Source organism: Mustela nivalis, assembly GCF_964662115.1.
Source record: "Mustela nivalis genome assembly, chromosome: 3".
Lineage (NCBI taxonomy): Eukaryota > Metazoa > Chordata > Mammalia > Carnivora > Mustelidae > Mustela > Mustela nivalis.
Genome location: NC_139022.1, coordinates 90,907,810 through 90,922,190, shown reverse-complemented (window position 1 = coordinate 90,922,190; position 14,381 = coordinate 90,907,810). Strand labels below are relative to the sequence as shown.

At 41.7% G+C, this 14,381-nt stretch overlaps 1 long non-coding RNA gene across 1 annotated transcript in view; it reads left to right on the top strand.

The window, feature by feature from the left end:
* The window catches only part of LOC309862250, a 42,464-nt gene that overhangs the window by 10,658 nt on the left and 17,425 nt on the right, over positions 1-14,381 (top strand). The window contains exons 3-4 of the long non-coding RNA XR_014310381.1: positions 417-659; positions 12,251-12,322. This is a non-coding gene — a long non-coding RNA (uncharacterized lncRNA). The remainder of the gene's footprint in view (positions 1-416; positions 660-12,250; positions 12,323-14,381) is intronic.

The window sequence follows — 14,381 nt, the reverse complement described above, 5'->3', positions numbered from 1 at the left end:
TTATGGAGAGGAAATGATACACATTTCTATACAATTATGGAGTACTCAAGAAAAAGAATAACATTTTGTTTGTCATATGCAATTAACAGATTTTTTTTTTCATAGGGATAAGGGGGAAAAAAACCCACAGTAGAAAAGGGGAGTGCACTTTGTACCTCTCCGAGGACGCGTTCCCTCAGGGAACAGCTTGACAATAGAATTTTTCTTGGAAGGAGCTTACTTTTATCAGTTGTATTTCTCTACTGTCCAGTCTCTCTTTTTCCTTCCACCTCCCTTTTCCTCCCTTCTGGTAAATTCTTGGAACCTGTGATACTGATGGAGGTGGCAGCCACATCTGAGTGAGGTGAGGTTGTGGCATTCACATGGCTTTCTGATCTCGCTTCTCTCCGCTGACCAATCCACTTCTCTCTCTCCAGGGGCTGCCTGGGGTACATAATGAAAGGAAGACTACTTGCCGCTGGCTTGTATTAGATTGAATTTTAATATACCCAGGAGAATATGTTAAATACGTATTGTGTCACTGACAAGAAGCAAAACATGATTGTACTAGACGTGTTTCTAAGTTCCTGCTCGGTCCCCAGCCTACTCTGCTCCTGCTGCCTGTGGGGGAGCCTCCCCACCCAGCCAACCGCCAACAGCAATCGCTGGCTGAATCAGAGGTGAGGGCCAGAGCCAACTGTCTAATCAGTCTCTCTCTCCTCCTTCTCTTTCCCTCCCTCTCTACAAGTTGAGCTAAGGGGAAAACCCACCATTTGCAATGGCATTTACAGTAGAAATGTGTTCAGTGACAAAACTGTGCTCCAGGGGAGGAGTCAAGATGGCGGAGAAGTAGCAGGCTGAGACTACATCAGCTAGCCGGAGATCAGCTAGATAGCTTATCTAAAGATTGCAAACACCTACAAATCCATAGGCAGATCGAAGAGAAGAAGAACAGCAATTCTGGAAACAGAAAAACAACCACTTTCTGAAAGGTAGGACTGGTGGAGACGTGAATCCAAAACAACGGGAAGATAAACCCCGCGGGGAGGGGCCGGCTCCCAGCAAGCAGCGGAGCAACGGAGCACAAATTCAGGACTTTTAAAAGTCTGTTCCGCTGAGGGACATCGCTCCAGAGGCTAAACCGGGGTGAAGCCCAGGCGGGGTCAACGTGGCCTCAGGTCCCGCAGGGTCACAGAAGGATCGGGGGTGTCTGAGTGTCGCAGAGCTTGCGGGTATCGGAAGGGGAAAACCGGCTACAGAGACAGAGCCGACAGTAAGCTCGCAGCTCGGTGTTACCTTGAACCGGTCGCAGGCTCGGTGAGCTCGGAGCGCAGCCGGAGGTCAGGCAGACGGGAGTAACTGGGCGCTGTTCTCTGAGGGCGCACTGAGGAGTGGGGCCCCGGGCTCTCGGCTCCTCCGGGCCGGAGACCAGGAGGCCGCCATTTGTATTCCCGTCCTCTGGAACTCTACGGAAAGCTCTCAGGGAACAAAAGCTCCTGAAAGCAAACCTGAGCGGATTACTCAGCCCGGGCCCCTGGTAAGGGCAGTGCAATTCCGCCTGGGGCAAAGACACTTGAGAATCACTACAACAGGCCCCTCCCCCAGAAGATCAACAAGAAATCCAGCCGAGACCAAGTTCACCTACCAAGGAGTGTGGTTTCAATACCAAGGAGAGCAGCAGAATTCCAGAGGAGGAGAAAGCCAAGCACGGAACTCATGGCTTTCTCCCTGTGATTTTTTTTTTTAGTCTTGCAGTTAATTTAATTTTTTTCTTTTTCTTTTTTTTTTCTTTTTTCTTCGCCTTTTCTTTTTAACGTTTTTTAACTAGTTTATCTAATATATATATTTTTTCTTTTTTATATTTTTCTTTATTCGTTTTCTTTTTTTTAATTCTTTTCTTTGTTTTGTTTTGTTTTTTCCTCTTTTTTTCTTTCTTCCTTTTTGAACCTCTTTTTATCCCCTTTCTCCCCCCTCACAATTTGGGATCCCTTCTGATTTGGTTAAAGCATATTTTCCTGGGGTTGTTGCCACCCTTTTAGTATTTTACTTGCTCCTTCATATACCCTTATCTGGGCAAAATGACAAGACGGAAAAATTCACCACAAAAAAAAAGAACAAGAGGCAGTACCGAAGGCTAGGGACCTAATCAATACAGACATTGGTAATATGTCAGATCTAGAGTTCAGAATGACAATTCTCAAGGTTCTAGCCAGGCTTGAAAAAGGCATGGAAGATATTAGAGAAACCCTCTCGGGAGATATAAAAGCCCTTTCTGGAGAAATAAAAGAACTAAAATCTAACCAAGTTGAAATCAAAAAAGCTATTAATGAGGTGCAATCAAAAATGGAGGCTCTCACTGCTAGGATAAATGAGGCAGAAGAAAGAATTAGTGATATAGAAGACCAAATGACAGAGAATAAAGAAGCTGAGCAAAAGAGGGACAAACAGCTACTGGACCATGAGGGGAGAATTCGAGAGATAAGTGACACCATAAGACGAAACAACATTAGAATAATTGGGATTCCAGAAGAAGAAGAAAGAGAGAGGGGAGCAGAAGGTATACTGGAGAGAATTATTGGGGAGAATTTCCCCAATATGGCAAAGGGAACGAGCATCAAAATTCAGGAGGTTCAGAGAATGCCCCTCAAAATCAATAAGAATAGGCCCACACCCCGTCACCTAATAGTAAAATTCACAAGTCTCAGTGACAAAGAGAAAATCCTGAAAGCAGCCCGGGAAAAGAAGTCTGTAACATACAATGGTAAAAATATTAGATTGGCAGCTGACTTATCCACAGAGACCTGGCAGGCCAGAAAGAGCTGGCATGATATTTTCAGAGCACTAAACGAGAAAAACATGCAGCCAAGAATACTATATCCAGCTAGGCTATCATTGAAAATAGAAGGAGAGATTAAAAGCTTCCAGGACAAACAAAAACTGAAAGAATTTGCAAATACCAAACCAGCTCTACAGGAAATATTGAAAGGGGTCCTCTAAGCAAAGAGTTAGCCTACAAGTGGTAGATCGGAAAGGAACAGAGACCATATACAGTAACAGTCACCTTACAGGCAATACAATGGCCCTAAATTCATATCTCTCAATAGTTACCCTGAATGTTAATGGGCTAAATGCCCCTGTCAAAAGACACAGGGTATCAGAATGGATAAAGAAACAAAACCCATCTATATGTTGCCTCCAAGAAACTCATTTTAAGCCCAAAGACACCTCCAGATTTAAAGTGAGGGGGTGGAAAAGAATTTACCATGCTAATGGACATCAGAAGAAAGCAGGAGTGGCAATCCTTATATCAGATCAATTAGATTTTAAGCCAAAGACTATAATAAGAGATGAGGAAGGACACTATATCATACTCAAAGGGTCTGTCCAACAAGAAGATCTAACAATTTTAAATATCTATGCCCCCAACGTGGGAGCAGCCAACTATATAAACCAATTAATAACAAAATCAAAAAAACACATAAACAATAATACAATAATAGTAGGGGACTTTAACACTCCCCTCACTGAAATGGACAGATCATCCAAGCAAAAGATCAGCCAGGATATAAAGGCCTTAAACGACACACTGGACCAGATGGACATAACAGATATATTCAGAACATTTCATCCCAAAGCAACAGAATACACATTCTTCTCTAGTGCACATGGAACATTCTCCAGAATAGATCACATCCTCGGTCCTAAATCAGGACTCAATTGGTATCAAAAGATTGGGATAATTCCCTGCATATTTTCAGACCACAATGCTCTAAAGCTAGAACTCAACCACAAAGGGAAGTTTGGAAAGAACCCAAATACATGGAGACTAAACAGCATCCTTCTAAAGAATGAATGGGTCAAACGGGAAATTAAAGAAGAATTGAAAAAAATCATGGAAACAAATGATAATGAAAATACAATGGTTCAAAATCTGTGGGACACAACAAAGGCAGTCCTGAGAGGAAAATATATAGCAGTACAAGCCTTTCTCAAGAAACAAGAAAGGTCTCAGGTACACAACCTAACCCTACACCTAAAGGAGCTGGAGAAAGAACAAGAAAGAAACCCTAAGCCCAGCAGGAGAAGAAAAATCATAAAGATCAGAGCAGAAATCAATGAAATAGAAACCAAAAAACAATAGAACAAATCAACGAAACTAGGAGCTGGTTCTTTGAAAGAATTAATAAAATTGATAAACCCCTGGCCCAACTTATCAAAAAGAAAAGAGAAAGGACCCAAATAAATAAAATCATGAATGAAAGAGGAGAGATCACAACTAACACCAAAGAAATACAAACTATTATAAGAACATACTATGAGCAACTCTACGCCAACAAATTTGACAATCTGGAAGAAATGGATGCATTCCTAGAAACATATAAACTACCACAACTGAACCAGGAAGAAATAGAAAGCCTGAACAGACCCATAACCAGAAAGGAGATTGAAACAGTCATTAAAAATCTCCAAACAAGCAAAAGCCCAGGGCCAGACGGCTTCCCAGGGGAATTCTACCAAACATTTAAAGAAGAACTAATTCCTATTCTCCTGAAACTGTTCCAAAAAATAGAAATGGAAGGAAAACTTCCAAACTCATTTTATGAGGCCAGCATCACCTTGATCCCAAAACCAAACAAGGATCCCATCAAAAAAGAGAGCTATAGACCAATATCCTTGATGAACACAGATGCGAAAATTCTCACCAAAATACTAGCCAATAGATTTCAACAGTACATTAAAAGGATTATTCACCACGACCAAGTGGGATTTATTCCAGGGCTGCAAGGTTGGTTCAACATCCGCAAATCAGTCAATGTGATACAACACATCAATAAAAGAAAGAACAAGAACCATATGATACTCTCAATAGACGCTGAAAAAGCCTTTGACAAAGTACAGCATCCCTTCCTGATCAAAACTCTTCAAAGTGTAGGGATAGAGGGCACATACCTCAATATCATCACAGCCATCTATAAAAAACCTACCGCAAATATCATTCTCAATGGAGAAAAACTGAAAGCTTTTCCGCTAAGGTCAGGAACACGGCAGGGATGTCCATTATCACCACTGCTATTCAACATAGTACTAGAGGTCCTAGCCTCAGCAATCAGACAACAAAAGGAAATTAAAGGCATCCAAATCGGCAAAGAAGAAGTCAAATTATCACTCTTCGCAGATGATATGATACTATATGTGGAAAACCCAAAAGACTCCACTCCAAAACTGCTAGAACTTGTACAAGAATTCAGTAAAGTGTCAGGATATAAAATCAATGCACAGAAATCAGTTGCATTTCTCTACACCAAAAGACAGAAGAAAGAGAAATTAAGGAGTCAATCCCATTTACAATTGCACCCCAAACCATAAGATACCTAGGAATAAACCTAACCAAAGAGGCACAGAATCTATACTCAGAAAACTATAAAGTACTCATGAAAGAAATTGAGGAAGACACAAAGAAATGGAAAAATGTTCCATGCTCCTGGATTGGAAGAATAAATATTGTGAAAATGTCTATGCTACCTAAAGCAATCTACACATTTAATGCAATTCCTATCAAAGTACCATCCATCTTTTTCAAAGAAATGAAACAAATAATTCTAAAATTTATATGGAACCAGAAAAGACCTCGAATAGCCAAAGGGATATTGAAAAAGAAAGCCAACGTTGGTGGCATCACAATTCCGGACTTCAAGCTCTATTACAAAGCTGTCATCATCAAGACAGCATGGTACTGGCACAAAAACAGACACATAGATCAATGGAACAGAATAGAGAGCCCAGAAATAGACCCTCAACTCTATGGTCAACTCATCTTCGACAAAGCAGGAAAGAATGTCCAATGGAAAAAAGACAGCCTCTTCAATAAATGGTGCTGAGAAAATTGGACAGCCACATGCAGAAAAATGAAATTGGACCATTTCCTTACACCACACATGAAAATAGACTCAAAATGGATGAAGGACCTCAATGTGCGAAAGGAATCCATCAAAATCCTTGAGGACAACACAGGCAGCAACCTCTTCAACCTCAGCCGCAGCAACATCTTCCTAGGAACATTGCCAAAGGCAAGGGAAGCAAGGGCAAAAATGAACTATTGGGATTTCATCAAGATCAAAAGCTTTTGCACAGCAAAGGAAACAGTTAATAAAATCAAAAGACAACTGACAGAATGGGAGAAGATATTTGCAAACAACATATCAGATAAAGGACTAGTGTCCAAAATCTATAAAGAACTTAGCAAACTCAACACCCAAAGAACAAATAATCCAATCAAGAAATGGGCAGAGGACATGAACAGACAGAAGACATGCAGATGGCCAACAGACACATGAAAAAGTGCTCCATATCACTGGGCACCAGGGAAATACAAATCAAAACCATAATGAGGTATCACCTCACACCAGTCAGAATGGCTAAAATCAACAAGTCAGGAAATGACAGAAGCTGGCAAGGATGCGGAGAAAGGGGAACCTTCCTACACTGTTGGTGGGAATGCAAGCTGGTGCAGCCACTCTGGAAAACAGCATGGAGGTTCCTCAAAATGTTGAAAATAGAACTGCCCTATAACCCAGCAATTGCACTACTGGGTATTTACCCTAAAGATACAAACGTAGTGATCCAAAGGGGCACATGCACCCGAATGTTTATAGCAGCAATGTCCACAATAGCCAAACTATGGAAAGAACCTAGATGTCCATCAACAGATGAATGGATCAAGAAGATGTGGTATATATACACAATGGAATACTATGCAGCCATCAAAAGAAATGAAATCTTGCCATTTGCGACAACATGGATGGAACTAGAGCATATCATGCTTAGCGAAATAAGTCAAGCGGAGAAAGACAACTATCATATGATCTCCCTGATATGAGGAAGTGGTGATGCAACATGGGGGCTTAAGTGGGTAGAAGAATCAATGAAACAATATGGAATTGGGAAGGAGACAAACCATAAGTGACTCTTAATCTCACAAAACAAACTGAGGGTTGCTGGGGGGAGGGAGGTTGGGAGAAGGGGGTGGGATTATGGACATTGGGGAGGGTATGTGCTTTGGTGAGTGCTGTGAAGTGTGTAAACCTGGTGATTCAGAGACCTGTACCCCTGGGGATAAAAATATATGTTTATAAAAAATTTTAAAAAAAACTGTGCTACAGGATTCTGAAGGGAGAGTGTGTCCCCTGCCCCCCACCACGGACCCAGCAGCATCGCTATCTATACCCCATATCTCGGGCAATCTTGGTGGCATTCTCTTATGTAAAGTACATCAGAGTGCCCTGTAAACCCTGATCCAACTGCTGCCTTCTGTGTAAGCCCAAGTCTGCCTCTTGGCCAGGCCAGCCATTGGCACCCCCTTCCACTCTCTCCCCTTCCTGCCATTCTCTGTTTTCAGAACTCCCTCTAACCATGCAGACTTCTAAGGGCTTCCATCCTTCCCTCCCAAAAGCCCCCACTCTACCATCTCCTCACAATCTTCCCAGAGACCAACAGAGTGAGTTCATCCATCTGGCTAGGCTCTTGTTGACCCAGACCCACAGCAACACCAGAGTCGTGCCTCAGAAAGTGGGTGTTAGAGAGAGAGAGGTGCTGTCACTAGTGACATCATCTGGACTTGACAAAACTCACATGTGTTCGATTTATTCTGCATCTGGGGTGAAGCAGGTTTGCTGACCCCCATCCCTTTAAGTCTTCTCTGGATGCTCCTTTTCTGGATACTGACTTCACTGGGACATACGTGAACTAGTTGGGTGAGGAGCCCCTGCTGCAGTCACTCTCCACCCTTCTCACTCTGGTCTCTGCCTGGGAACACTGACCTATAGGCATTTCATCAAAGGATTCCTTTGCTCTCTGCTACCTGGGAAGACTGTGAGGAAATGGTACAGTGACGGCTTTCAGGAGTGACACTCCATTTTTAATTTTTAAATCAGAACAATTTTAGAGGAAAACAAGATGTTACAACCTCCGTATTTTGACTTCAAGTACATTTTAACCTGGTCACACACACAAAAAAAAAAAAAAGTTAGGCATTGTAGAAATAATCAACACAGATTTAAATCAGAAGAGCTAAAGCTATAAATGTTAAATTTAATAATGACAAAAAGCGAATCGAAGAATCTCATTGTTTTGGTAATTCTCAAAACTACAAAAATTGACCCAGTTAAAATCACATTTTGTAGAAATAACACAAAATAAAACTGACAAAGGCAAAAACTGCTCACAACCAAACTTGTTATTGACTTTTAAAATTGACTAAAAAATCAAATCATCTTGTCAAAAATTGCACCTATAAAACCTAACCCAGGAAAATTAGACTTGGTAGAAAATGACCACAAAAGAAAACTCAAAATTGCTGAAGTCAAAGTTGGGAAAATTTAATACAAGTACAAAATGTGATCATTGAATTAAATCCAAATTATTTTAATGAAGTAAAAATACTGAAAATTATGTGACTCCACAGTAAAAAGAGAATTGATCAAAGAATTAAGTTAACTCAAAAGAGTTGTTTCCAGAAAATAAGTTCTTGATGATATTCTCAGAAATGTTGGAATAATTCTGATGAAAGTGTTTGTATTCGTTTAAGAAAAAAGTCCTGAGGGTCAAAACAACTGTGAGAGGAAAATATCCTCTGTGGAATTTCTCAGATAGCCCCCATTCCCCAGGCTTCCAGTTTTAATGCTTTCTCATTTTTTAAAGTTTCATTTATTTATTTTGGGGAGAGAGGAAGAGAGTAGGGAGGGGCAGAAGAAGAAGGAGAGAGAATCTCAAGCAGACTCTGCACCGAGTGTGAAGCCTGATAAGGGGTTCCAGCTCATGACCCTGAGATCATGACCCAAGCCAAAACCAAGAGTGGGATGCTTAACTGACTGAGCCACTCAGGCCACCCCTAATGCTTTATCATTTGGGGGAATATCTAGGATCTTCTTCTAGGGTTCTAACAACTTCTTCTACATCTAAATACCATGGACTCAAAAAATGACCTTAGCAAGTTGCTAAGGTCAAGTTAAGTTTACTATAAGGCATGAAGGTTCACAGATACCCTTACCACTTCCAAGGGAATTCAGACTTTAAAAGCAACCTACTTGTCACCTCACACCCATTAGGATGTCTACTATCAAATAACAATGACAACCATCAACCCACCAACCAACCAGAAAATCACATGTGTTGGTGAGGGTGCAGAGAAACCGAAAGCCTTGTACACTGTGCAGCCACTGTGGAAAACAGTATGGCAGTTGCTTTCAATAATTAAAAATAGAATTAGGATGGGATCCAGGAATACCAATTCAGAGTATATATCCAAAAGAATTGAAAGCAGGGGCTCAAAGAGATGTTGGCTCACTCATGTTCATAGCAACATTATTCATAAGAGCCAAGAAGGAGAAGCAACCCTTCTCCTTCTCATCTCCTTCATCTGTGGGATAAACAAACTGATACATATATATATGGTGTTCAGTTATTCAGCCTTAAAAAGGAAAGAAGTCCCATCACTTGCTACAGCATGGATGTACCTGAAGGATGTTACACTGAGTGAAATAAGCCAGCTACAAAAGGACAAATACTGTATGATTCCACTATGTAAAGAATGGAAAGCAGGGACTAGGCAGAGCGAGAAGTAGGGACTCGTTTAATGGGTGTAGAGCTTCAGTCTTGTGAGAGGAAAAGTTCTAGAACTCTGTTGCACAGCAAAGACTACTTAAGACTAATGAACTGTTAAGGCACCTGGGTGGCTCAGTTGGTTAAGCAACTGCCTTCAGCTCAGGTCTTGATCCTGGAGTCCTGGGATCAAGTCCTGCATGGGACTCCCTGCTCCACGGGGAGTCTGCTTCTCCTTTGACCTTCTCCTTTTTCATGCTCTCACACTCTCTCTCTCTCTCAAATAAATAAATAAAATCTTTTAAAAAAAAAAGAGTAATGAACTATGCATTTAAAACTGATGAAGGTGGTAAATTTTGTGTGTTTTCACCACAATTTTTAAAAAATCAAGCGATATGAATTTGTAATAGGTAGAACTTAAACAGAGTGGACAATTTAGGAAGTTGAGGCAACAGCCTAAAAAAGTGTCTCTCCAAGTTTTCCATGACATTCTCTTTGGGTCAGGCAAAATAAATCCAGTTGACCTGAAAGCCATAGCTTTAGAGAAGAAGCTTCTCAAAAGTCTCATGCTTTGTCTCTAAAACAGGTTTCAAATTTTGCCTACCACTTCATACTAGATCAGAGTTTATTTTTATAAGAAATGACATTGTAGGGACACCTGGGTGACTCATTCGGTTAAGCCACTGCCTTTGGCTCTCAGGGTCCTAGGATTGAGTCCCGCATGGGTCTCCTTGCTCGGTGGGGAGCCTGCTGCCCCCTCTGCTTGTGCGCTCTCCCTCTCTCTCTCTCTCTCTCTGACAAGTAAATAAAATCTTGAAAGGAAGGAAGGAAGGAAGGAAGGAAGGAAGGAAGGAAGGAAGGAAGAGAAGGAAAGAAAACATTGTAATTACCAGTGCAAGGGAGAGTCTGTGTTTCTTTGAGGACAGTTCCATGCTGAATCATGTTAGTGCAAAAAGAAAGAAATTTAAGCCAACATGGAAAAGGAGGCTTACACTGATCTGTATATGACAAAAAAGTAGAGTGTAAAAATTGCAAACTTTTCTCCTCCCAAATCATCAGTGATAATGACACCCCAAGAAGACTCATTGTATATATCCTTAGTTTCACACTATCTCTTGGATCAGTACCTCACACACCTAAAGCTACAAGTTACTCCAGTGGAGAAGAATATGCCAGTGTTTGAAGCCATAGCATCTGGGCAGAACCACCAGGCTTCAGGATGTAGTGTCTCCTTGAGAGAGAAAATTCCCCTTTCCCACTGCCCTCTCTCTAAGCTGACGTTCCCAAAGAGAGAATTTCTGGTCACTTCCCTGGAAGGAGAACGAAGACATTACAGGTTTGCCACCAGTCATGCTCGGTGCTGGAAGGAACACTGAACTTTCTGGAGCACCATCCATACCTCTGTCTTTTTGGAAAACTCCTACATGGACCTCAACACTGTGCTTGGGCGTCACCTCCTGGTGAGGCCTCTGCGAAGTCCACCCGTCCAGCCGCCACGCCTCACTCACTCTTGGGGCCACATCAGACCACAGGACTTAAGACTCTCCGTTGCAGGATCCCAGTCCTGGCTGAGCTCAGATGCTTTGGATGACAGAAGGACACATAAGGCAGCAAGAAGCAGAGACATCATCCAGGCAGTCTCACAGTCCAGCCACAGGGAGCCCTGAAACCCTGGGAAGGAACTAATGATAAAAACAGACTTGCCCTGGGAGAAGGTACCTTCGGCTCCTTCTTCCTATGACTATGCCAGAGGCCGAGTTTGGATCCTCTCTGTGTACTCCCTGCTTCTGCTTCTGACCAGTTCACCTGTCACCTCCACTTCTGTTTCTCCCTAATTTTACTCTGGTGCTGTAATTTTTTGGGATTTTCACAGTCAAAACTGTCAACGACAGGTCATCGGTTGGGTGAGTAAGTTGTGTCCATTCTCGGGCAGAATGACTATATCAGGCCTCCCTAGAGTCCCTGGTAGGTCTGAAGATGGTTGCTTTTGGTCAAGTTGCAGGCTTCTGTCTGGGCAGTTCAGTCATGGCCAAGTAACAAGGTTGCGTGGCTCACAAGGCAATTTGTGCACAATTCCATTATTGCATATATCATAACGTAATCGAATTGTTTTCCCACATATTCAGTTCCCTACAAAACTAGAAACCCAAGGCCAGTGACAGCAGTCTCCCATCTTTGCACCTTGAACCCCTAGCACATCACCTGATACATAGTAAACTTTCAGTGAAAGTCTGGTGAGGGTAAGTGAAATACAGATGAAATCAGAAAACCTGAGTTCAGGTTCTGACTTTGCCATTTCATAGCTATGTGAACTGGGGCCAATTATGTAATCTTTCCAAACCTCCCTGTCCTTTTCTGTTAAAAGATACTGTTGTGATTAAATACTAAATGAAATGTGGACATACCTCAGGACTTGGCCCACAGTTGCTCTGTGTTTATGTCTATAATACATTATATGTTATATTTAAGTTAATGATATTCAAATAACACAATTTTATAATTATATTAAAATATATAATTACCTAATTATTAAGGTGTGCTAAAATATATTAATATGCAATATCTAACTATACAGTAAAATCGATGCATAATATATAATCAATATTTTTTTTCTCTTTTTGGATCACTGCCATGTACTGTAATTATGTCTAAATATATCTTGTCTCCCCCTCAGAGGGTGAATTTGAAGGAGGGGATCAGTGTCTCAGCCTTTGCACCACCACCTCACCCCATATGTCTGCACTAAGTAAGTATTTAAAATAAATGAATGGTGTGTGTTTGGTGGGGGGCAATGGATTTGAAAATGGCATTTGCTTAAAAGCTCTAGATCTTAACAGTTTTCAAGAATTAAAAACAAGCAGGACATAGGAAGCATCACCAATAAATCATGGTCAAACGTAAGTTTCAGTATCTCTGGGTGCCTAGCAATCTTCTAACAGCCAAATGGAAGCAAGGCTGACCGCGTTCCAATTTTCCAGTGTGTGTCTCCACCTGCTGTATTTACTGGAAAGCAGCGGAAGCACTCCTTCTCGTACTAAGTTTTTCAAGCACATATCTCTGGCGACCTCAGCCCCGCGTTGGGCACAGTTACCTGCACATTTCCGCGGGCACCACTAGGGGGCAGGCCTTTCCTCCAGATGTACTCCTGAGCTGGCACGCAATGGGGGGAGGGAAGGGGGTGTGAAATAAAAGAATGTGCCAGCGTCGTTAGGTTTGTTTCTAAATGGAAAAATACATGTGGACAAGTCCAGATTTGTATTGTGTTCCCTTCATTAGTTATGCAATCTTTCGGCTCACCTTTCCTTTTGTTTTCTATTTCCTTGTTCAGGTTCTTCTCCTTTGCGTTGTAACAAATAAACCTTTTATTCATTTATTTATTTTTAGAGGCTTGACCCACAAAAATAAATCAAGATGAGGTAACACAAGTAAACACCGCATAATTTAGTTGGTGAAGGTTAAAAACCTGAGGCTTCATTTGGGTTTGTTGTTTTTCAAATAAAGAATTTTTTTTAAAGGAGAGGTTTGATTTCCCTAATTGTTCATATTTTGCTGGCTTGGCCGGAAGGGAAAGGGAGAAGAAAGAAAACTAAGAGAGATTCTGTGTGTGTGTGTGTGTGTGTGTGTGTGTGTGTGTGTGCATGTGCACATGCTTGCAGATGTAAGGGAGTGGGGCTGGGGGCAGGGGGAGAGGAAGGACCGTCCAAGCAGATGTTGAGGGGTTGTTTGGTCCCAGGTCACACTGGCCTGTGGACTCTATGAGGCCACCAGGAGCCAGGAGCAGTTCTGGACACTAGTTCCGCTGTAGCCTTGGAGCAGTCATTCTGCTCACATCTCAGTTGCCTTGTCTAGAATGTGAGAAATGTATACTGAAAGAACTTCTAATAGAAGTATGAGCCTGTGTTGAGGGAGAGAAAACATGAGGGGGGGGATGGAAATGGGGGATGAATATGCAGGGAGAGTTCAGAGAATAACCATTACAAAGAAACAACTGAACAAACCAACAAAGAAACTTTGAAGCTGGAACTTTCTTCCAGCCATCCTGACTGTAGAGACACACTTCCATGGAGACTTCCCTTTGAAATATTTCCTCATGTGGTGGGAATGCTTAGCCACTGGGCTGCCTTCTGTCCCACTCTCTGGACTGTCCAGGGAAGACAGGTAGGTATCTGAGTCATCAAGCAGAGATGTAGCAGTGTTGAGGTCGGCTAGTCTTGGCTGGGCAAGAGAGGAGCAGTTTCCAACCCAAAATGACAAACTAACAAAATTCACAAGAACTGACTCATGCCTAGTTAGAGCAGTGGTCAAAATAAATAAATAACGTCCCCCTGGGGATGGTACTGCTACCCTTCCATGGCTGGGGTTAGCTCTGTTGCCTCAGTGAGTGTTGGCTTTTTATAATTTTTGGAAAATGCCACTCTTTTTATTTTACCTCCACAGTAGCAATTACTCTAATCTTATAGAACTCTAATAATCAGCTGGGCTGTGGGTTCAGAGCCATTACCACTGTCTGACTTCATAATAGCCAATTAATTATTACTTACAGAGTTTCAATTATTTTTTATCTTAATATGTCTGAGAGTTCTCTCCAGATAATCATTGAAGGAGTTTCCACCCCATTTGATTACACCTATGAAACTATCTCTCTGAGGAGCATAAAAGATTGTTACTTTGCCTGTAACAAATATATATGAAGAATTCAAAGTACTATACTTTGAATTTGTTACAACTGCAATTTCCATTAGCCACCACTAGGAGATGTGCTAAATTCTTAACTGGTAATTCTCAAAGTCTTGGTCACAAATGCA